The sequence below is a fragment of the Podarcis vaucheri genome (genome assembly GCF_965113315.1).
Source record: "Podarcis vaucheri genome assembly, chromosome: 11".
NCBI classification, from domain to species: Eukaryota; Metazoa; Chordata; class Lepidosauria; order Squamata; family Lacertidae; genus Podarcis; species Podarcis vaucheri.
The window spans coordinates 60,402,461-60,427,488 of NC_138749.1; the positions used below are offsets into that span (position 1 = coordinate 60,402,461).

Consider the following 25,028-nt stretch of genomic DNA (forward strand, 5'->3'; position numbering starts at 1 on the left):
CAGCAGAGTGCTTTAGAAGACAGTGGACTTCCATTCATTAGTGGTTTTACATAGGGGGTGGCTAGACACCTAACAGGGATTCTGCAGCAGTGGATTTCCTGCCTTGGCAGATGACCATTGAGGTTCCTGGTCATGCTGCCTGGAGCCAATGGGAATCGTAGGCCAAAATATCTGGTAGCCATCAGGATGGGAAAAGCAAAGGCTGCCTTTGAGCAATGAAGCTTTATTGAAGTATCTTGAGTTGGGCAATTATGTTTTTGCATGCAAATACAGTTTCAAACCTGTGTGTATAAGACTGATAAGCTGAAAATCAACCCTTATATTTTGAGGGCCAAACTGCTAACCTGGTGCATTCAGATGAGATATTCTAGACCAGCTTAAAAGGCAGCCCTTCATAGACTCAAACACAACCATCAACCCAAGAAGTTATTACCAATATATGCAACGACAGTAATAAGACTCTTATACAATCAACAGTCTAGTAACATGGTGGCATGGGAGTGTATAATAGAAAACTGGCTCCCAACAGCTGCAGCGTGCATCTGAAGGACTGTTTGTGTGCATTTGTTTGTTTGTGTCGTCTTTCTGTACACAAAAGATGCAGAATATGTTGAACTGCAACTTCCATTTTTCCTGACCATTGACGATGGTGGCCAGGGCTGATGAGAGGTGAAGTCCAACAACATCTGAAGGACCATAGGTTCTCCATCTCTCCTCTTATACCTTTGAAGATAAGGACAGCACAGAGCTGTAGGTCCTGCAGAAAAGAGCCAAGCTTCCATACCATTGACATTGACTCTACTGCCTTGTTGAGTGAGAAAAGTATCAGGTCAAAGAGTGCCAGTCTTTGGGCTGCATATTGCTTTCATTATGTCCAGTTGGTGGATGGAGAAATGTTTCGCTTGAAGCTCTCAGTGTTTCATTCAACCAAGCATTAAGGAGGCGCTCAACAACTTTTTCCATAACAGTTTATTACATCTTTAAATAATTTGTATTGGATGTACAGGGTAGTTTGTCTGAGATTTCCTTCAGCAACTAGCTGGCTGGGGATTCCAGGTTTCAGTCATCTGTCTTCCATTAAGTATTTTAATATTGTGGGAAATTAACTTTTAAATCAATAGTCAGAATGAAAAAGAAGAATAATCCCTGTAGCCAGAGCAGAAGATGTCAGTATCTAATTTGTCATCATCTTCTTCAACCTCCTCCATTTGGTTTTGATTTAGCTCTAGACCACAGAAACCAGAGTCAGAATCCTTACACAGGAGCTGTTTCAAATTATGCACAGCAAGTTTTTAAGCACATTAGCAACAAGAACAAGCTGTCCTTATACTAACTGGCCCTGCTTTGTTCTTGATTGTGGAAAATCTCACTTTAACTGCCATCTAATTTGCTGCAGATTGCTACCGCACCAGCAGCTGCCTTGGCATACGATGAAACGTAATCAGAAACACAACTTTCCCCACTTATTATTAATGGTTCCAAGTGCAACAACAATAGCTGCAGAGGTTTGGGGTAAATGATCTTACCAACGTTCTCAGGAGCCCAGCTTATTTTGCCCAATACAGTCCTTTAATATATGTAAAAAAACGCCCTGTTGGGATTTTTTAAGAGTCATAAATAAGCACTTATATCAGGTGTTTTGACCCCAATCCAAGCACCAACACTGAAGAGGATGGCATCACTTTTCTAGCCCTGGTCAGTGACCACAAAACACACTTGGATCCAATTGCTCCCAGGGCTCAAAGAGATCTGAAACTGATTTCGGCATGAACAAATAGCTTACAGTATAAGAAGAACCTGCCTTGCCCAATGGGGCCCAGGAGTTGCCTGCTCAGAACTCAAAATAGATGTGGAAGGCCTGCAAGGAGCTGTCTTACTACAAGAATACAGAAGTAGAGCAACATTTGAGAGGAAAGTAGCTCAGTGCAAATGTGGGAGTTAGTTATCCATGTTGTGTAGCATGCATATCCTGCTCAACATAGCTCAGTCGGTAAAGCATGAGGCTTTCAGGGTGGTGGGTTCAAGCCCCACATTGGATAAAAGGTTCCTGCGTGGCAGGGGTTTGACTAGATGACGCTCATGGTCCCTTCCAAGTCTATGATTCTATGAAACACTTTGCAAACAATTAATGAGAAAACAGTTGTTTATGTGGGAAGAGGAAACAAAGAGGCAGGAGAAGGTGGGGTAAGGAGGAGCAATGTAGAAAGAAGACCAGGGTATGGAGAACATGAGTGTTGCAGCATATAGGAGGCACAGCACAACATTTTGTTGTAGGTCCAATTTCTAAAATACAAGTAGCTCGCGTCTTATGTACATGTAACTTGTGTACATTCAGCTTTACGTGCTTTGCAAAAAAGTTTTTTAAAACATTAAATAGGGAGCAGAAAGGAAGTAGGCATCCAGGAAAAAATACTCTGGCAATCTCACCCACCATAGAACCCAGTGTGTTTTGACTATACACAATCATGGCTTTAGGTGTTATACCCGGAAAATAACCCGTGTAAGCTGAGAGTTACCTGTATACAGGCGCCATCCACTGCCCTTCTTCCATGAGGGTTTATGCTTGCACAAAGGAACTTTTCCCCTCCCCAGATATGCTCCAAAGGGTTGGGAGAAACCCCAGAACAGATTTAGAGGGGGGAGGGAGAAGAGGAGAGATGGGGAAAGTTCCATTGTGCTAGTAGAAATGAGTGACAAAATGAGTGATTTAGTCCTACATTTGATACAAGCCATTAGTACATTATATTAAACCCAAAACTACTTCTTTTCTTATTTTTAAAGCACTAGAACTTAGTATGAAACATATTAACTGCTACTTATATACCAGTACTTGTTCTAAACTATTGGAATAATTGGCAGCTTCAGTGGTGGGATAATGGATGAGGGAAATTTGGTGACTACTGTAGAGGAAGAAATTTACACTAAACAAAAAAAGATTTAGGTCTTCTCAAACAGTTGAGGGTTTGTCATTTTTGGAACAATGACATTGCTTAGTTCTATTTTGGTAGGAAGTAACTGCAAGACAATGTAAGACAGGAAGTTCTGGCTGTTGTTTAAGTATTACTGTATGGCAATTGTTCGTTTCTGCGTTCTGTGTAATTGTTGATACAATTTGAAGCAGAAACAGCAGTGCTGGGATTTCTATATTATTATCTTGCCAATATTACATGCATATCCACAAACTTGTTTTCTGCAAAAAAAAAAAAAAAAAGTTCTTTCCAAGACTTTGTAATAAGTGTCCAGCTTAAACTATCACCTTGAGTTTTACTCCTTGGTTCTGCATTGGCTTCTATTGTACTGGAAAGGAAACAGCAACATTGTTCTCCTCTGTGGAGCCTGGGAAAGATCTTTCAGGGCAAGCTGTACGGAGAAAGTTGTTTATGCAGGTGGCATGACGTTGGTCACGATCTGTTTTGCCATAAAGCTACTCCAAAAAGAACTCCGTCCAAATGTAAAATTAAGGCTACAATTCTGACTGTACTTAATTGGGATTTAAATGTTGCTGAAATTAATACAAGTTGCTTCCAACTAAATATGGCTAGGATCAGGCAGTACATTTATTTAGAAGGAAAGAGGCCCACTGCATATTCTAACACAACTAAATTTACTGCAGCTGCACTCAGTTTAAAATTGAAACAGAATATAGCCACATACATACCCTCAAAACCTTGTTTGTACATAAAATATACAGGTTGTATGAAGACATTTTCTTACAAAAGCACATTTCCCATGGTTTGCAAGAAATGAGGGTTTTATGACTGTTGATATATATTCAGTCATCACAATCACTGCACAGAATTCAGCTCACTAAGTGCATAGGCCTCAGTGGTTTTAGTTATACCTACAGTAACTCCATCTAGATTATAATCAATGGCAGAGATCCAAAGAGTTGCTTGAGGTCAGCTAGGACATGCCCAGTAGAATTATGGATACCCCAATCCCCTTTGAATGGCAACTCTTGAAAGTTTCAAAAGCAGTTTGCTTTATGTCATAGAGCTTGTTCAAGAAACCATAAGGGCATGCAGAAATTGTTTTGTGAATCTTTGGATTTTGGCCAATACCTTATAATACACAATTGTGTATGAAATTGCCTGTTACCCATCCAAAATCTGAGCAAGGTATTTAAAACCATTTTAGAAACCATTTTGTATGTGTGTATGCTTTCTGACAAGCACTAAGATGGAATTGTATATTATTTTGTGGAAGCCCGTAATGTAACTTGCAATCCCACTTTGGTTTTGGAATAATAATTTGTGGCTCTTTCAGCATACTTCTCCAACAGACAAGGGAAACCACATATGATTCTTGGAACTTCATGGGTTTTTCTCTTGATCCTCCCAACAGTTCCCAGAATAGCTCTATATGTCCATAAGTTTTACCAGGGAGGGTAAATGCCAGCTTTGGTGGGATGAGGCTATTTTCAGCAGAAGATTCACACACACCTGCAACTGAGGAGGCCACTTCATGCATCTGATAAAGTGGACTGCAGCCCACAAAAGCTTAATGCCATAATCAATTTGGTGCAGTACCACAAAACTCTTTGCCTTTGCAGCAAGAGACTACCTTCCTCTGGAAAATGTCTTTATCTTCTGCTTCCATTCCCAATGCTGTCATCCAAATAAGCAAGGGATAATTGCAGTCTTGAGTCAAAACAGATCCCATATGAGCAAAATAATTCCCTTGTGCAGATGCATACTGGATTCCCCCCCACACACCAAATTATATACAAGGAGTACCATATCAGCACCAATTTGTAGTTTCATGTCAATGCAACATCCTGCTATGAAAAGCTTGCTAGACAATTAGGAACATTATAGGAAGATAACTTATCCCAGTGGTTCCCAAACTCCCATCCACCAAAGACCACTTGAAAATTGCCAAGAGTCTTGGAGGGCCAAGACTTAATGATTTTTCTGCCTGTTGTAGCAATTGTAATGGGTTGTGCTAAATGCTGTATGGTTTTTAATTATATATTTAGTGCTTCTTTTATTTTTTTAATATTGTATTTTTTTTACTTTACAATTTGAATTCCATAAAATACAATATTGAACACAATCAGGAATAAATACCATACAAGAAATAAAAGAAGCAATAAAAATTAAAAGAAGCGCTGAAAAAATCAACATGAACATTTAATATGCTGAGCCCACTGTTGACAGCCACTGTTCTTAACAGGCAAACCATGAAACCCACAGTTTTGGAACCCTGGCCTTATACCAAGTCAGACCAAAGATCCACCTAGCTTGTTCATGCCTGCGCTGATGGGCACTAAATCTCTGTGGTTTCAGGAGAGAGGTTTTCCCCCACCACCCCTGTCTGGAGAAACTAACCTTTAGTGTGTGAGACTTTACCACAAAGCTATGGGTTTTTTCCAAAGGAAATTGATAACTGCTTACCAAACTAATTTTACACTAGGGATTATAGGCAATAATCCTCATAAACTTCATTAGTGGTCTGTAGCTGATCATTATGTGCTGAGGTAAGAGAGGGGAAGAGATCAGGGTCCCCTTCCATCCTGAAGACTAATCCTCTTCAACAAGATTCTCAGGGTGCACTTATTATATATTATATTAAACTCATCTACTCTATACTTCGTTGTTCTCTTCAGGGTTAAACAATTGAAATGAAACTCTTACCATTTCTATTTTTAAGTCTTCAGCTCCAGTCAGAACAGCCATTCTGGTTTGGTCTTATGGGAGTTGTAGTTCAAAACATCTGGAAAGCACCAGATTACAAAACGCTCATCTTGCTTTATTGGCCGAGGGAGCCGGCGTACAGCTTCCGGGTCATGGGGCCAGCATGACTAAGCCGCTTCTGGCAAACCAGAGCAGCGCACGGAAACGCCGTTTACCTTCCCACTGGAGCGGTACCTATTTATCTACTTGCACTTTGACGTGCTTTCGAACTGCTAGGTTGGCAGGAGCAGGGACTGAGCAATGGTAGCTCAGCCCATCACGGGGATTCGAACTGCTGACCTTCTGATCGGCAAGTCCTAGGCTCTGTGGTTTAACCCACAGCGCCACCTGCGTCTCTGCTCTATAATGTACTCCCATGGAAATATATGTTGCTGAAAGAGTTAGCTTAGCCATTGACTGACAAACAGGCAATTAACTGAGAGGTCCACACAAACCCTATTGTGTATATCCCTAACTACCACCACCCCACTGTAATTGTGTCAGTTCTGTGAAGTGCTCTTATGTGTATGATCCCCCCCAGAAGGGCCCCATATGCTTGCATTTAGAGCCACTTCTCACACCCAATGAACCCAAATCCAGCAGAAATCATTGACAATATGTATTTATTAGTGTGCCACAATACCTCAAGGACTGCATCTCCCTAAATAAACTGAACCATAGGCTGTGATCAGAATCTGAGGCCCTTCTTCATGGGCCTCCTCCACGTGAAGTCTGGAGGGTGTCAAAAATGAGAACAGGCCTTTTCTGTAGTGGCTCCCTGTCTGGGGAATGCTCTCCCCAGGGAGGGTTCCCTGGTGCCTTCATTATACATCTTTAGGAGCCAGGCAAAAATGTTCTTCCTCAACCAGGCCTTTGGCTGATTAATATTCTATGGCCTTTTAAAAATGTTTATGGAAGAGAGGGTTTTTGTTTTTCCCAGGTTTAATTACAGTGGTGCCTCGCAAGACGAAATTAATTCGCTCCGCAAGTTTTTTCTTCTTGCGAGTTTTTCGTTTTGCGATGCACGGTTTCCCATAGGAATGCATTGAAAATCAATCAATGCGTTCCTATGGAAACCGCCTTCAGACCAGGTCCAGGGACAGTCTGTCCCCCGACCTCTTCTGAAGGCTGGGGGGGGGGACAAGGGCTTTTCTTCCGACCCCCAGAATTTTAAAAAAAACCCGGGACAGCGGAGGACTTCTCCGCTGTCCGGGGCGATCTTAAAATGCTGGCGGGCGGCATTTTAAAATCGCCCCGGGACAGCGGAGGACTTCTCCGCTGTCCGGGGCTATTTAAAAGCCTCTGGGAAGGCAGGCAGGGGGGGGACAAAGACTTTTGCCCCCCGCCAGCCTTCAGAAGAGGTCCTGGACCTCTTCTGAAGGCGGGCGGGGGGCGAAAGTCTTTGCTCCCCCCCCGCCTGCCTTCAAAAGCCATCCGGGATAGCGGGAAGCGCTTCCCTGCTATGCCAGACTGCTTTTAAAATGCTGGCGGTGGGGAGCAAAGCCTTTCGGCCCCCGCCAGCCTTCCTGGACCTCTTCTGAAGGCCAGAGGGGAGGCTTTGCTCCCGACCGCCAGCAATTTAAAACAGGTCCCCGGAGATTTCCCTATGGGCTTTCGTCTTGCGAAGCAAGCCCATAGGGAAATTCGTCTTGCGAAGCAACTCGCAAACGGAAAACCCTTTCGTCTTGCGGGTTTTCCGTCTTGCGAGGCATTCGTCTTGCGGGGCACCACTGTATTTATTTTGTGCTTTAATCCTGTATTTTTATCTTGTGAACTGCCCTGAGATCTTTGGATGAATGGAAGTAGATAAATTATTATTATTACTAGCACACTGTGATGGCCTGGGATTCAGACACGGATTCTGAACCCGAGGGATCCCAGCCGGCACAGGATCCCCCGCCTCCAGAACCAGCTGAGCCGGGGCTGGGGCATGAGCCTGAAGGGTCCTCACCTGTGCCGGATCCTCAGGTGCAAGCATCAGCTGAGTCTGCTCTGGCTCCTGGGGTGATGGAGAACCCATTGCCTGCAGGTGCTCCACTCTCAGCCCCGACAGAGGAAGGTGAGGTTGCCTCTGGGTCCGGTAACCCTCCAGCCTCTCCTCAGCTGCAGAGGCTCAGGGCAGAGAGGCGGAGGGTACAAAGTTCCCGCAGGAGGAGTGCTCGCCTCCAGGCCAGGAGAAGCGAGTTACCAGAAGATCAGGGCCGCCCTATGCCTCGGGGCAGATCAAAGCCGGCCAGTCCCAGTCCCAAGTTGCAGGAGCAACATTGTTGGTTGCTAGTTCCTGCCTGAACCCTGTCCTGCTTACCTGAGCTCCTGACCTGCCCTGGCTCCCTGCTTGCATGCCTGTCCCTGACTTCACCTGACTTCCTGCCCTGCACTCAGCTTCAGCTACTATGGACTGCCTCCACGTTGCACCTTTGACCACGGACCAGACTTGGACCTTGCCTCTTGAGTAACCCACTGGACCAGCACACACACTGAGGATCATGAAACCAGGAGAGACTTCTCAATCCAGTACCTGCTTTGCCCAAGTGCTAAGGATTTGTGTGCATGCTTATTTCCACCTGCCCATATATACTAGGAGAAAAGGAACAAATCTTAAGTTCTACCTTTACTGCATGCATTCCAGCATTGGCTGCCGCTGCCTGTGGATAAGTTCAGCAAGCCATCTACAGTCCAGGCAAGCAAAGACGAATGCAATGTAACCCACAGCAACCCCACACTGGAGAAATGTGGAAGCACCTCTGAACAAACAGGAATATCAATTTATATAAGTGACAATGAGTGAGTGTGTAGAGCAGGCATGGCCAAACTTGGCCCTCCAGCTGTTTTGGGAATACAACTCCCATCATCCCTAGCTAACAGTACCAGTGGTCAGGGATGATGGGAATTGTAGTCCCAAAACAGCTGGAGGGCCAAGTTTGGCCAGGCTTGGTGTAGAGCATGACACTAGTTGCACGCAACCACATATTGTGTTTGATCATTTCTGGATCCAGGCTATTGTCTTCCAGGGTTATTTAAACAATATGAGGATTAATATATTCAACATTACAGTGTTGCACGTGCAGGCCTACTCAAAAGTAAGTCCCATTAACTTCAAACCGCTAGGTCAGTTTGACTAGCTTTACAGCCTTAATGCTTAAATATAAAGCTAGCAGTATCTCTAAGAGTGCTACTCTCTCACTGATGGTTTCACTCTTGTAAGATTTTTCTGTAGGTATATGAGGAAATGCTCCCCCCCCTTTTTGCCAGAGCTTTTAGTACAAATAAAGGTGCGATGGTCTATTCAGCTTGGGAAATGAAATTTCTCAGCATCAGTTGATGGGGCCCAAAGGTAAAATAGAAAGAAAGCTGTGTTTTATAGTTGTTCACGATAAACAACATAAATTATTATGATTAAAATGATAATTGCGGCATTACTGTGGGGAGTAGGAGAAGCTTTTGGAGTCAGCTTGGGAAAAAACATGATGAATAAATATGCAGCCATTCCAAGAAAACAGTATTTGTATAAATGTAGCATTAGGGTACAAATAATATGTACTGCAGGGGAGAACTTTGTTTTAATTTTCTATTTTGAACAAGTGGCACACTCAATAAACCAGTCAGCAAATTTGCTTTGCTGCTGTCGTTGTCAGGATACTGTAACAAGCAGATGGAGAGTTTAATGTAATTTGGTTAACTAATTTTAGCAGGTTTGGCTTTGAGCATTAACTTATTTTTACATTCTGTTTCTGCTATATTTGCAGGAGGTTGGCGTACATGAATAAAAATGAGAAGCTCTGCACACACTACAGCTGGTTTGATAATGCTGTTGGTGGTACACCATATAAGTCCAGTTGGAAAATTACCTTTCTGTTCCACAAAGAAACTTCTGCCTTGATTTCTGTTTGTGCAAGACTCAGAGGTTACGGCAAGACATCTTTGGTGCTGAAAAGGTTCAAAATAATTTGAGGTATGTACACGCTCTTTGGTGCGCACACAGTTGTATCCACAGTTACCATATTTTTCGTCCCATAGGACGCTCCGTCCCATAGGACGCACCTAGTTTTTTGGGGGGGAAATAAAGGAAATTCCCCCCTTTATTTCCCCCCCAAAAGCAGGTCGGGGAAACAGAACCAGGTCGAGGAACAGCGGGATGGCGGCGCTGCACCTCCCTGCTGTCCCCCGAGCTTGTGGGGCTGGCCAATGTCTGCCCGGCGCGAGGGGTGCTCTGCATCAGGGCACCCCCCCCCCCGCGGGGCGGCAGGCTGCTATCCGCAGCGTGGGGAGCCTTGCGGGGAACTCCTGCAAGGTTCCCCACGCTGCGGATGTCTTCCTGAAGCTGTCCAAGCTTCAGCAAAAGCCTGCATTCGCCCCATAGGACGCACCCAGATTTCCCCTTCATTTTTGGAGGGGAAAAAGCGCGTCCTATAGGGCGAAAAATACGGTACATCATTTCCATTAATTTCCAGAACTGAAATGAATGGAAATGAACTAATTTCAGTGCATCTACTCTGGGTATCAAACTAAGTTTAATACAAGCCACAGACCTTCCATGGGCTAAAAAGCAAAATGGTTTGGGGGCAGGTTATTTGAAGGACTGCTTGCAGCAATATGAACCTGCCTGCACCTTAAGGTCAGCCTCACTCAGAGGCCCTGCACACAGCCCACAATGAAGATCAATGATATTGTCAGGCACTAGAGGCAGGGTCTTCTTGTTGGTGGCCTCATATTTGTGGAAACGCTCCTAAGGTATGTAAATATTTGGCTCCATCATTAACGGCTTGAAAGTTAATTATTTTTATCTGTGTTTAGCTGTGCTGTCAAGCTGAGACTCATTACTGAGTATTCAACTTGCTGCTGGTTTAAATGGGTTTCTGCATCAATGTTTCACTCTGGTTTTATATTGGTTCCTTTTTGCTTAATTGTTCTACATTGCTTTTTATATTTATTTTTTTAGTTGTGTTATTTTATTCCTCTAATTTGTAGGCCATGCTTCATCACGTAAACATCAGGTCTCTGTGTTCCAGTGGAATCCTGTTTGCGCCGAGGTTCCCAGTTGTGCAAAGTGCTCCTAAGCATATCCACCTGTACTGGTTCAGGGCCCTTTTACACTAATACTAAATGTGTGCAAGCTGGAGCATAGCTAATGGTCATGTGTATATCAGGCATGCGCAGTCCCCTTCCCCATTAGTGAGCTGTTCTAGATCGTCACAATGCCAGGCTAATTAGTAGGATAGTACTGTTTGGGATTTAGATACTGGGTGGCCGGTGTCACAAATAGAGAATTTGCAACACCGGAAGGGAGGACAAAGGTGGTCATCGATTTATATAACATTTGCATATGGCGATTTTAGATTTGTGCAGCAAATCTTGAAATGATTACTATCAAAAGACAATAATCCCACCATATTGGGAAGACACCTGATGTGCCTGCTCAAGTTTGCTGAAGAGTTGCTGGTAACCATTGATGGGAGATAAACATTTTTAGGAAATAAAATATCACACCACAACTCTTGAGTAACTGATGTTGTTTGAATATAAGTAATTCTTTTAATTGCTTCTATATATGCAGCGATTTTCAATTGTTTTTATATATGCAATTGTTTTACTTTTTATTGTATTGTGAAATTGCTTTGGGATGCTCCATGGGAAGTGATTCATAAAATGAAATGAATAATAATATAATATGAAGAAGATACTAGCAGTGAAAACTTTGCAATTTCTTCATCCTGCCCCCACCCCGAACATGGAATTACACGTAGCAATGAGTAACAATGGACCATTGGGTCACGGTTCTGGAGGAGCGGTGGTAAACAGCTTTTACATGCTATGCCACCACTTTGTTAATGTACCATACATTTTGCCCCAGAAAGGCTGGCTAATTATTTTAAAGGACGATACTAGAAGTCAAGGTCTAATAGATATGGCAATTGAACTCTGCCAGACTTGCAAGATGCATTATTGATTATGTATGCACCCAGGATCTTCCAGTCTGCACATCAGTGAGCGTTTGTACTAAGTAACCTAACAACAGCTTCACATCTCTGCCGAATCCATTTAAAGCAGAAGCCGCTTATTCCAGCAATTAAAAATTTAGGTCATAGGGTTACCAAGATGAAAGGTATTTATTTAGTGCAGTGCTTTAAGACCTCTATTAAATATGGCATTCTCACAGTGACCCCTAGATTTAATTCATTAGCTAAGATAAGATCAGGACATTTTTATCGGACAATGTTTTCCCCACACATCAGTGTGCTAGATATTATGAACAAAAAAAATGGAATAGCAAAAGAAATAAAGTGCTATTAGCAGCTTTCGAGCTGGGAAAAATGCCAGATTAGAGGGCACTAATGTCAATGGTTTATAAAAGAAAGAGGCCTCTACATTCATGTAAGCTATCTGTAACTTAATTTTATTAGAAATTCTTCTACTCAGGCTAAAGGATTCTCTGGCTAGGGAAGTGGTGGCACTAAAAAGAATCTCTGTAGCCATTAAATATCAGCAAGCTCTACCACTGCACTGGTGTTGATCCATCACATTTTGAAACTGTTCCAAGAAATGTCACTTTTTTTAGGAAGAAAGGTATTTCTAAGAAGGAGCTACCTCTGCCAGTGAGTGAATGATTCTGCTGAAAATGCTTTTCCTGGAAGATGCCACTCCTCTTCCCAAACTGCTTAGATTACTAATCACTTTGACTTCCTTAGCTGCACTTTTTCCATTGCACCTCCCTATTATTGCCATTTATCCTAGACCACAATGCATTTAACTATAGACAATTCACCTATGGTTTGATTCTGTGAGCTACAGTAACCTGTACAGCAGAAAATGTTTCCTTGGGTTCTGTTTCTTGACCAAGATTTGCTCCTTAGCCAAGACATTCTGGGACAAGCTGATGATACTAGTATGATCAACATTAGCATTATTTTATGGTACTGCAGCCTCTTTCTTGCTCATCAGTGAGGATGAGAGAATCTGCCCATTTTGGTTTCTCTCTGTTTCTCATTTTTCCAATCTTAAAGTCAGTTCTCCACATTTCCACATCAGTTTGCAATTTTTTAAAAAGTCCTCATGAAAATTCATCAGCATATTAATGTGAGTTTCTTATGTTTTGTATGTTATTTGGTCTAATTGTACATTTTTGCAAAGGAATTTCCCCTAATATAATGCATTTTTGTATGTTGTTTTCATTAATTTATGCATTTTTATGCCAACTTTACCCCAGTATATGCATTTTTGTAGACGAAATGCTGGAAAAGTGCATTGAAAAATTTGGAGAAGTGCAAATTTTAAAGGATTACTGTTTTAGTTCTCGTATTGTTTGGGGAAATGTGAATTAGGTAGACTGTTCTTTAAAGGCAAACTGAACCTAGTTTCTCCCTAACTGCTACCCATGAGTCACATGGTGTAGGTCCCAACATGTAGTAATGCTACTAGTTCTAGCCCTTTAGCACTTGATTTTTTTGGTCTCATTTTACTTATTTTATTGTCCTTGCACTGTTGTGATTTTCATGTGAACCAGCCATGTGCTATAATAACTATGGCATATTGTTATGAGTGGGAGTGAGTCTGTGGGAATGAAGTTTGATCCTCCATTTTATTGTCAACCACTGGATAGCCACCTAGCAGGAGGGTTCTTTCCCTGAAACCTTCATTTTTCAAAATGGAGCTGGAGGGATATCAGTGATTTCTTCCTTCCTTGTTTGGGCATGTGTGTCCCCTTTTGTCAGGGAACTGCCATCGCAGTCAGGAGTGGTGGAAGGGCTCCCGAGCGATGCCGGAGAAGGTCCCAGCAGGAAAAGAGGGGACTCAGTGACCGGGGAAGGAAATCAGCGTTACACCAGGGAAAAAGGCGGGCAGAGGCGGGTTTCGGAGGGATGGCTCCAGGACTCTTCGCCAGAGACCAGCGGGGAGAGCATTGGTCCTCCACTGCCCACACCCACCCTGCGCAGAAGACTTCCGCGCAGGGAGGCTAGGCGGAGACTATCCGTCAAGGAACTTTTATGTTGGAAGAAGTTCAGGAAACGCCCACTGACGGATTCTGCCAGTGACTGAGACAGGCGTGGAATCCGGACTGTCCAGCCAGGGAAAGGTTTATCCAGGCAACCTCACCGAGAGTGGCGGCAACTTACACACAAGCAACCCCCAATTCCCATTACACCTTTTAAAATGCATCCTATTCTCCACAGTTCTGTACGGTCATATATCACACATGGAAAATACTGCCTGCTCTGCAAATTGTGGTGAGTCACGATTAATGTGCAACAGTCTTTGACCATGCATCATCTATCTAGTGCAGTTGCAAAAAGTGAGTACAAGAACACTGTAACACACCACACTCTGTCCAACTTCAATCAATACCCTGCTATTAAGCACAAGGCAGAGATTTCAATTAGCTTTATTTCATGTGTATTTACTATATAATATTTATGTGTTCAGCTTTAAGGAAAAAGGGGGCGAAGGCACACTAACTTTATGTGCAAATGACTGCGCAGGTGGGCATATGTTTACCTAAATCAAAGAAAGGAATTGACCTTTCAAACATCCCCCCACCAGCAGCCCAATTTGCAACTACAGTGGTGCCTCGCAAGACGAAAAGAATCCATTCTGTGATTCTCTTCGTCTAGCGGTTTTTTTCGTTTTGCGAAGCAAGCCCATTGAAGGATTAGCAGATTAGCACTATTAGCGGCTTTTAGAGCATTTCCCAATGGCTTGCAGTATGAAACTGCATTATAAACAAGGAGATACAGCAGGCATAGGCAAGCTCAGCCCTCCAGATGTTTTGAGACTTCAACTCCCATCATCCCTGACCACTGGTCCTGTTAGCTAAAGATGATGGGAGTTGTAGTCCCAAAACATCTGGAGGGCTGAGTTTGCCTGTGCCTGAGATACAGTCTTGTAGTTCCCCGGAGCGGCAATTGCATTTGAGGAAAATACCAGCACAGCAATGTCTCACAAATGAAGGAGGCTTTGGTGTGGCTTGCACCATAGTCTATAGCTCATTCTCAGTGGTGTCCATGTTTAAGACATTTTGAATTTTGTTCAGTGAAAGCCAACACAGATGATCCTCTCATGCAATCAAATAATGTGTGAGGGTCCCATCTCCCACCAACACACCAGGCACTCATGTTCCCCACCACCCATGCAGTCAGTGCACATGAGAAGGAGCTCTATCCACATACCTGATTGGCTCAGGATCCCCCTCTGTGTGGAGGAGCTTTGCACATGCGCATTACTATACATGTAGAGACCCTTCTCATGCACACCAAATGGATGAACTGTGGGAGGGTGTGGCTGCCAGACACATCAGTGATGTGGGCTGTGTTAAGCCATATGGTTCCATAATTTTTCACCTCTTCATGTGTCCTTTATAATAGCAATAATTAAATTATTCTAATGAATTGACTCCTATGTGCGAGACTCTGCAAATCCCCTTTAGGTGAAGGAAATCACCAGATTGGCTTCATTTAGGTATAACACTAAACTATGGCTTTGCAATATGTGAATGAGCCTCAGGCATGTCAACTGGCCTCATTATACCCCAAATCAGACAAACTGCGGTCAGTCTTAATTATGGTTTAGGGATGCAAGCCAACTTCAAACTATGGTTTGTCTTGGCTTATTTTCTTAAACCATAGCGAAGATTAACAACAGTTCCGGCTTGGGTCAAAATAATAACTTGTGGTTAAATTGAAAGCTTCCAGTTGCCTCCTCACAGCTATGCTGGAAAAGAAAGTCAATTTTTACTGAATTTCAGACTGTGAGACTCAATGATATTTGATGGAGATCTGCACATACTTACTGTAAGCTGCTAGAGAAGTTCCATGGCTGACATAGCATAGAATGAGCACATAACTATTCATTTCTAGCAAAACCTCAGCTGGTTGTCACTATTTTAGTTCAGCATCTGAATCACAAATTTAAATAATTTCAGTATGAGCTATATTGGGGCAGGAGTAAATAATATTCTTGTTTATGAATCTGGGCTATCATCCTCTGTAATTTTATTCTGCTTTTCATACCTTGCCTAAGACCCATCTTGAATCTACTGTAATAGCAAGACAGGAATCAGAGCATTGAAACATAGGCACTCCAGCATATTTTAGCAGGCTGGCTGGGGGTAAGAGCAGGAAAAACCAGAAAGGAAAACAGGCTTCAGAAATGACAGGCGTGATGTAATGCTGAAATTATAACGATTTGATGTAGGCTCTGGGCGAATGAATCATGCAGCACGTGTGTGGCAACTGTTGTGGTCGCATTTGCCTAGACTGAGGCTCCGTGTGAAAAGATGACTTTCCCTAAGCAGCAAAGGGAGCTGAATGAATGGAAGCCAAAAAATCAGTTTGCCATTTAAGTTCAGGAAGTAAACTACAGTTTGCATAATGTATTAGCAAGCACTGCGATACATTAGCAAAAATGAAAAGTGAGTGGCTATATACTTCTGGGAGGGGAAGAAATATATTTGTTGCTAAACATGCTGCTTAAATTTCAGGTGCTTGGAGGATTCAGAGAATTCCCTTGTCAGCACTTATTCGTGCCAGTATCACACACTAAATTATGCTCTGATCTTTCCACTAAGGATGGTTCCCGTCTTCCAAGTCTGGGTGCTTAAGGGATTTGCACCCCCACCCCCAATATTATTAAAAAGAATGTTGCATTTTAATATTTGTAGAAAAAACAAAAATCCTTTCCACTTGGCATTTATTTCCTCCCCATTGTCAATAGTGCAGGCTTAGGACGATGCATTAACATTCATTTGAAAATTTGATTATGAACTATGAATTGAATACCATGAAGTTCAGTGGACAAATCCCAGGCAAGGAGGTGCGAGGCTCAACTCACCACTCTCTCCCACACTCACCACCGAAGACAATTGTCTCAGCTTGCCTCATGAATGAACCAACCGTGTTGGGCAGCAAGACCTGAATCACCATTGCAAAATGGCTTTATACCAAGCAGAGACAGTGCTTAAGATGTGGCACGTGTAATTAGAGAAATGGAAAAGATGCACCAGGCATGGTGTGTGTGTGTGTGTGTGTGTGTGTGTGTGTGTGTGTGTGTGTACACACCCACAGAGAACTCTCATGCACACAAATGTATAATTTTATCTTAAACAGAGGAACAGATGCAGGCGGGCAGGCAGGCAACATTATGCTGTCAGTTTCTAAGTGATACATATTGAATTAATTTAATAGACAATAGTGTGTCCTAATGTTTGAAGCCAACAAAATTCTTTTCTGTCTCCCAAATGTTTGATAAAAACTTTTTTGTGGTTAATTTCTAGCTCTTGGCTGCATTTCCTGCTAATTTCAAACATATGTCATATACAAAATATGTTAATTTTCAAAGCTCAAATCTGGCAGGAGGTGATTGTAAAGCTGGCATAGAGAAGGCTGGGACAAACAAAGAGAAGAGCTGAAAGTTGGCAGGATTCATTAACATACTGTATCTTTTTCAACCATTTCCATATACAGGAATGATGATAGGAAGGTAAATGGCCTGTGATAAAATTTCAGTGCTCCAAACGAAAAGCTCCTTGAATTTATGCAGTTACTGCAATTTACTTTTACACTACAAAAACTTACGAGTAATCAAAAGCAGGAGGAGGAAGAAGAAATCCACTGAAATTTCTAACAACCTAATCTTGGCAGTAAACAGAGTTTTCCTTTTTAGTTGGAGAGGAACATAAGCAACCATTTTAATGAGTTTTCCAGAGATTGTGGGCAGTTTCTCACGCCACAAAGATACCCGAGTAGAATGTCTATGTGTTTTGCGTTGGGTGTGAAGGGCATGTGCATGTGTAAATCACCTTTTTAAAAGCATGGAAATGTGAGCCCGTTCCTTTCCTAATTGCCACATATGTAGAATCTTAAAGAGATCTTATACAGTGGTACCTCAGGTTAAGAACTTAATTCGTTCTGGAGGCCTGTTCTTAACCTGAAACTGTTCTTAACCTGAGGTACCACTTTAGCTAATGGGGCCTCCTGCTGCTGCCGCACAATTTCTGTTTTCATCCTGAAGCAAAGTTCTTAACTCGAGGTACTATTTCTGGGTTAGGGGAGTCTGTAACCTGAAGCATCTGTAACCTGAAGCGTTTGTAACCCGAGGTACCACTGTAGATGGTGTTACCACCAGCCAACACTCAAGGTAGTCCTTGGCAAGGCAGCAACATATATGTAGTGCCAAAATGGCACTCTCTTGAAAAAGTGTGACTAAACACGTTGCCAATTCATGCCTTTGGGTGGCTGTGCTTACCTAGGCCTGCTTTTTACCATTGGCGCAACTGAAAGTGAGAAATGTTTAAAGTCTCTTAATAGGGATCTCATTACTAATGTGCACGACACCACCTGAAAACTGCATCTTGTCAACAATTGTTTCATAAGTGACATAAAATGAGTTGCAGGAACTCTGCTTTGAACCGTCTTTCTCCACCTGGAACGCTCCATATATTTTGGACTCCCAGGTCCCCATTATTCCCACCCAGCATTGCCATTGGTCAGGATTGATGTCAGTCACAGTCCAGAAACACCAGGCGGTTGGGAAGGACACCACACTGGGGAAAGCTGTCCTAAAAGAACTTGGCTGTTATTATGCAAAGGGGCAGTCAGTTGTCATCATTTTGAAACAATGTTCTGTATGTTGACAGGCCAAGTAAAATGTATTCTTGATCTTCCTAGGGAACAAATTTTGAGTATACCAGTCGCTGCTACTTTTACAGAGAAAATATTAAGGTGTCTACTTTGTCTCCCATTATTGTAATAACATCTTCTTTTTTATGTCCCATCCAGTAACATACACAATTGGTTTTATGTCCTTAACATTGTTCACGTCCTTAATTGTCATGTTGCATCAGCACCTTAATCCTATTGGACATGGGAATACCAGTTACCATAGGAACAAATTCATTTTCAGTGAATGAGCAGTGACAAACAACAAGTTTTACTGCCTACCATTATGGTTTCCTCCAAATACAGATTGGCAAGTTTTCTCCTGATTCATGATTTATACTTTAGCCTTGCCAAGCCAAACAAAATAAGCCAAAATAGCTCAGGGGGATGGATGTTGGATATACTTTGCTGTCCAAGGCACCACAATAGATATTTTTTGGGGAATGGCCCAAATTTGAAAGGGTCTTGGCAAAGGTTCTCGTATTGTACTTTGTGTGAATGCTGCTAGATGAGTTTGAAACAGCCCAACAATTAGGTTTAGTGGGAATTAATCCACAGAATGTGTTGGCAGTCATTGGAAATGTGGACCTAATTCCAATTTCTTTTTTTATGCATATGCAAGGAAAGTGCATTTTAACAGGCTACACTCCTCATTCATCTAAGATGCTACCAATGCCAAATGTATAGTTGCCAGACCACAGTTTCAAATATACAGGATATGGTGAGGGCAAAGCCTCTGATCAAGAGGGCCACACAATTTGTTGAGCATATGCAATTGAGTTTTTGAGTCATTGCTGACCAAAATAAGCCTAACTGCCAGGCTATCTCAGGGGCTTGAGAAAGCAGCCTCCAATGGACAAGAACCAGTGGGGGCTGGTTCAGAAGGGTAAATGGGACACTACGCACCAACCTCAGCCTGCCCTCAGCCAGTCCCCACATGTCTGCCTTCTTAGGTAAAGGTAATGGGTCTAGTCGTGGCCGACTCTGGGGTTGTGGCGCTCATCTTACTTTATTGGCCGAGGGAGCCAGCGTACAGCTGGTCATGTGGCCAGCAGGACTAAGCCGCTTCTGGTGAACCAAAGCAGTGCATGGAAACACAGTTTACCTTCCCACCGGAGCGGTACCTATTTATCTACTTGCACTTTGACATGCATTCAAACTGCTAGGTGGGCAGGAGCAGGGACCAAGCAACGGGAGCTCACCCCATCGCGGGGATTTGAACCGCTGACCTTCTGATTGGCAAGTCCTAGGCTCTGTGGTTTAACCCGCAGCACCACCTGCGTCCCTGTCTGCCTTCTTACTTACAACCAATTGGAAGGTGGCTCTGCCTATCATTGGCTCTGGTTCCACCCACTGTTGGTCTCTCTGCCTTCTGCCCTGCCAGTCTCAGTGGGCACCAGCCACCATGGTCAAGAACCTGCAGCCAGAAAGCAGGGGAAAGTGCGTCCTTGCAAAGCCTGGGTCACAGCCAACATGTCTACATGTCTACAACCTCATGAACCTGTAGTGTTTGGAAACAAAATGCTTTCATTATATTTCACAACATTATGATGTTAAGGAACAGTGGTGTGGAAATGTTAGACTCATGGTAAATCAGTGACTAGTAACTTAGCATCTGCCGGTTGCTTGGATTTTTCTACAAATTCTTGACTCAGGTGACATTGATATGATCCAGCAAGCCATTCTTGGGAATCATTTAACACAGATAATTTATGTCTTATCTGTTAAGAAATCCTGAGCAGGCACTCTTGTTTTGTTCATCTAAATGCATTGATGGACCACAGGACTCCAGGAAAAAAGGAGAGAAATCACAAGATTGATTTCAGAGCTCCCTGTTCTGGAATAAGGGGCAGCTCCTTAAATAAATAGAAAAATGTATTCTAGGCTTGTGCATTTGGATATATAAGAGCCTCAGCTACTGTATGACCTGTTCATTATCCTTCCTTCTTTCTCTTTCTTTCTTTACATAATGACATTGTACAGCTTTACTGATCAAAGTCTTCATGCAACAACTACAGTAAAGCACTATTGCTGTTTGTTGCTACTGAACCAAACAACTGTTCCATAGTGTGTCTCAAAGTTGTTCCTTCCCGGGCCCAGTTTTCTGTGAGTGCAAAGTTCTGAGTTCTTGTGTCTGCAGTTAAACAGACTAAAAAAATATAGATTATAGTCATACCTTGGGATGAATATGCTTCAGTTTCAATATTTTTGGGTTGCGCTCCGCAGTGACCCGGAAGAAACGGAGTGCATTACTTCTGGGTTTCGCCGCTTGCGCATGTGCAGACCCTCAAAATGACATCACGCGCATGCGTGGAGGTGGTGAAACGCGGCCCGCACCTGCGTAGATGCGCAGCCACATCTTACATTCGCTTCAGGATGCAAATGGGGCTCTGGAACGGATCCCGTTCGCATCCAGAGGTACCAATGTATTCTGTTTTGCCAGGGTATAACTTACCTTGCCAGTGGGTCAGATGGCTAATAGCTAAATGTTGGATGAAGGCATGCAGACACCTGCAAATGCTCAATCACTATTTGCCCCCACTATCAGGAGGCTAATTGATTAAAATGGGAACAAATAAGATGAGAACAACTGAAATGCGAGGCAAAATAAAAAGCAAGTGCTTGTGTTTAGCTTCAAGATTTCAAATAACTATGTCTAGAACAATCAGTGCATCTAGTCCTCATCTTGAAATATTTTGATTCTGGGAGGCACCACTGAACAGCTGTCAGATAAGTCCTTGCCTTCATATTGTTTGCATGTCAAGAGAGAGAAAAGAATTGTGGGGATTGTACTGAGCAAAAAGGTTGCAGCAGTTAGTGTGTGTTGTTTGTTGTTTAGTCGTTTAGTCGTGTCCGACTCTTCATGACCCCATGGACCAGAGCACGCCAGGCCCTCCTGTCTTCCACTGCCTCCCGCAGTTTGGTCAAACTCATGCTGGTAGCTTCGAGAACACTGTCCAACCATCTTGTCCTCTGTCGTCCCCTTCTCCTTGTGCCCTCCATCTTTCCCAACATCAGGGTCTTTTCCAGGGAGTCTTCTCTTCTCATGAGGTGGCCAAAGTACTGGAGCCTCAGCTTCAGGATCTGTCCTTCCAGTGAGCACTCAGGGCTGATTTCCTTCAGAATGGAGAGGTTTGATCTTCTTGCAGTCCATGGGACTCTCAAGAGTCTCCTCCAGCACCGTAATTCAAAAGCATCCATTCTTTGGCGATCAGCCTTCTTTATGGTCCAGCTCTCACTCCCATACATCACAACTGGGAAAACCATGGCTTTAACTATATGGACCTTTGTCGGCAAGGTGTTGTCTCTGATGCATTTCAGGCTTGAATGGCAATGAGAGAGGGCCCAGCCTTCTTGCATTTTGCTGCTCCCTTAGCTACTATTTTTTAGAAGGTTAAGACCCTTCTAACCCTGCCCCCTTTCAATTTAAGCCAGCATCCACCAACCTGGTATCTTAAAGATGTTGGACCACAACTCCCATCGGCCCCAGCCATCACAACTGTGCCAGTTGCGACTAATGGGAGTCATAGTCCAGAACATCTGGAGGGTACCTGGTTGATGGCAATTACTGAGTAACTAAGTACTTGGTTGCTTTTCCATTTTCTTTTTTTAAAAATAATATTTTATTAAGTTTTATCAATAGAAAAGTTCAGAAAAATACAAAATTACAGAATACAAAAATACAAACTTTAAACACAAAAAAGAAAAAGAAAAAACACATATAAAAGAAAACAAAACTCCCTCTTTTTTGTTTTCTCATCTTTAGTTAACTTATTTTCCTGACTTCCTCATTCCTCCCTTTTTTGTATCCCTTTTAAGAATTGGTTCAGCAAATTCATATCCTATTAGTTTGTCTATTATCAATCCCATCTTACATTTTACCTTGTTGCTAGAACCCCTTCAATTCATTTCAATGTCATCAGCATTCAAAAATTTTACAATGTTTCTGTAAATAAGTTTTAAATTTCCTCCAATCTTCTTCCACCGACTCTTCTCCCTGGTCTCGGATTCTGCCAGTCGTTTCCGCCGCTTTTCCATTTTCATATAGCTGAGTCTTTGCCATCTCTGCTCTTTCTCACTGTGAATGCCAGCCCCTGAACGTTCCTCTAACCCTTGACTCTTGTCCTTTAAAGGAAACATATGTGACGAGTCTTTGGCCTGCAGTGGCAGTAGATGGCCTTAAATGTCTGGTGTTTGCAAACCAAGGTGGCTCTGTTTCCTTTTTGCTCCATGGCACATGGTGGGAGCTTATCTACAGTTGAGAATTCATGGCCAGCAGGACTTTCCTTGGGTCTGATAGATCAGAAGAAGAGCACAGGATTTGCATCTATGATTCTGTAATATCATTTTTTATTAATAGAGCAGTTGTATCCAGGAGCTGGTTGGGCGTAAGATTGCTGCGAAGCTTGACTGCAGTGGAGAAACATAATGGTAGCCTCAGAAGCAACTCACTGGTGGAGTGGAGTCACTATGCTAGCATTCTGGAAGGTGGGTCACTGCTGCGTAGCTAGAAGATCAAAATGGCAGAGAGATTGGCAGATGAAGCTGATTGACTGTATGGGACTGGCAGAAATGACTGGCAGAATCCGTGACCAGGGAGAAGAGTCGGCAGAAGAAGACTGGAAAAAATTTAAGGACTATCTACAAAAATATTGTAAAATTAAGGAATGTTGAATGATGTTGGATTGAAATTTAGTGGTTTCAAGCTGTAACTATGACAAAATGACTTTCTTTTTGTAAGCAAGAATTTAAAGCTACAACAATTTAAGATGTTGAGATAAGGATTTGCTGTATAAACAATTTAAACTGGGTATAAAAGAAGGGGAGGTATGAGGAGGTCGGGGAAATAAGTTACAAGAAAATAAGTTGTGAAATTTATGTGTTTTTAATATTTTTATGTTTGTTTTTTCTTTTTGTTTGTAAAAAATTGGAAACTTTAATAAATATCTTTAAAAAAAACACACAACAAAATGGCAGAGAGATTATTGCAAGGAAGATGCACTGGTGGAGCCAGTCTGGTGCTCCTGCGCAGCACTGACTTACTGAGGATGTTCACAGACATTCTGTTACCACTGATTCAGAGGCGTGAAATGGCAGCAGAACCATTATAGCAGCAGAACACTGCCAATGCAATGGTGCACTGGGTTCATGGCTAGGTATGGATGAATCTTTCAGTTCTTTTTGGTTCTTTTCATTCTTTCATTTTTCAGTGTGGCTCATCAGTTTACAATTTTTTTAAAAAAAACCTGCAGGAAAATTCATACTGATTTTTGCAAAACGTTTGGCTAATATATACATTTTTCTAGGCACAGATCCACCAGCAATTTCTCCTAATATAAAGCATTTTATACATTAATTTCACGAATCTAGGTATTTTAATAACTTTTAGCTGGGGAACCTCATAGAAGTGCACGTGCCTATTTTGAAGAGTTGTTGTGTTTTGGTTTGCATATTGGTCTGGGGAAGGAGAGTTGGTGCATTTGCATTAAAATGTGGACCAAACAAATGTCTTCCCCATCCTTAAGCATTGCTGAACAGGAGCTGGGATCTGCTGGAATCTGCAAAGGACTCTGAGGTCAGTACACACAAATGCACACACAATATCAGTATCATGGGTGGCTTGGAAGCACTGTATTATATTTCTGATTCTATTCTGTTTATTCTTTTTTTGAAGCTGGCACCTTAAACAGCTGCTATTATGTAAGCCACCTTGTGAGAATTTTACTCAGAAAGGTGGTCTATAAATATTTTAAATTAAGTATAATGGCATTATGTTTGACCTATAAAAGAGGAAGTGTTAGCTAAACTCTCCTTTAGAAATTAATGGAGAGCTTCTGATCAGCGATGGGGCATCTCAGGCCCAGAGGCCAAATTCAGCCCTCTAAAAGTATAAGTAATGCAGTAATGCAGTAATAAAACCATATTTTAAAATAGTTAATACCAGTAAAACTGCAACAACAGAAGTTTGGATTAAGTAACTGTAGCAAAAAGATCACCAAACTTTCCCATGAGTATTAGGCAATAGAAATGTTTTTATCTGGTGCTGAAATGATAGTAAAATTGGTGTCAAGTGTGCCTCCCTGGGGAAAGTGTTCCAAAGACAGGGCGCCATTACAGAGAAAGTCCATTTAGTCTCCACCATCTACACTTTTTTGGGAAATGGGACACAGAGAAGGGTCTCGGATGATGACTGAAGTGCCTGGGTTGGCTCCTACGGGAAGGAGCCGTTACATTAGCACTCAAATGGCTAAGCTTCTATTTTGAAACCCCCCAAGTCCCTTCATTATGACCATACAAAATGCCACAAAATAGTGACCAAGCTTTTGAGTCCACCATAACATCATTAGGCTGGATATACAGTTCCCAGAGATGTTACAGCGCTCAGATGGCATGGGGGGGGGAGCTTTCCTCCTCCTGCTGTACAATTGATTTCATTATTTTTTAAAAAAATCCATCTCACTGCTTTGGCTAGCTCACTGGCTAGCCAATAAATATGAAATGAAGCTAAGTCTGTTTGACAGCCTAGCACAGTTATGCAGCCTGCTGTTAACTCAGCTGCAGCCGGCTTGCTCCTCTGAAGCCACCAAACAGAATTGAGCCATCATTTTCTTCACACATAACTTTAATGAATATCAAAAGTGATAATGGTCAACGGGTGACTGAAACAATAGCTGACAATTTGTTTCCAATCGTATTTTGCCTGCTG

At 42.5% G+C, this 25,028-nt stretch overlaps 1 long non-coding RNA gene across 2 annotated transcripts; it reads left to right on the forward strand.

Annotated features, from left to right (window-relative positions):
• Nucleotides 1-800: 800 nt before the first annotated feature.
• LOC309542797 lies at nucleotides 801-12,579 on the forward strand. Of its 2 annotated transcripts, none has more exons than XR_014224443.1 (3): nucleotides 801-829; nucleotides 9,422-9,627; nucleotides 12,232-12,579. It is a non-coding gene; the product is annotated as an uncharacterized lncRNA (long non-coding RNA). The 2 variants fall into 2 exon arrangements; XR_014224444.1 differs by lacking the exon at nucleotides 12,232-12,579 and adding an exon at nucleotides 10,644-11,077.
• The last annotated feature ends 12,449 nt before the right edge of the window (nucleotides 12,580-25,028 follow it).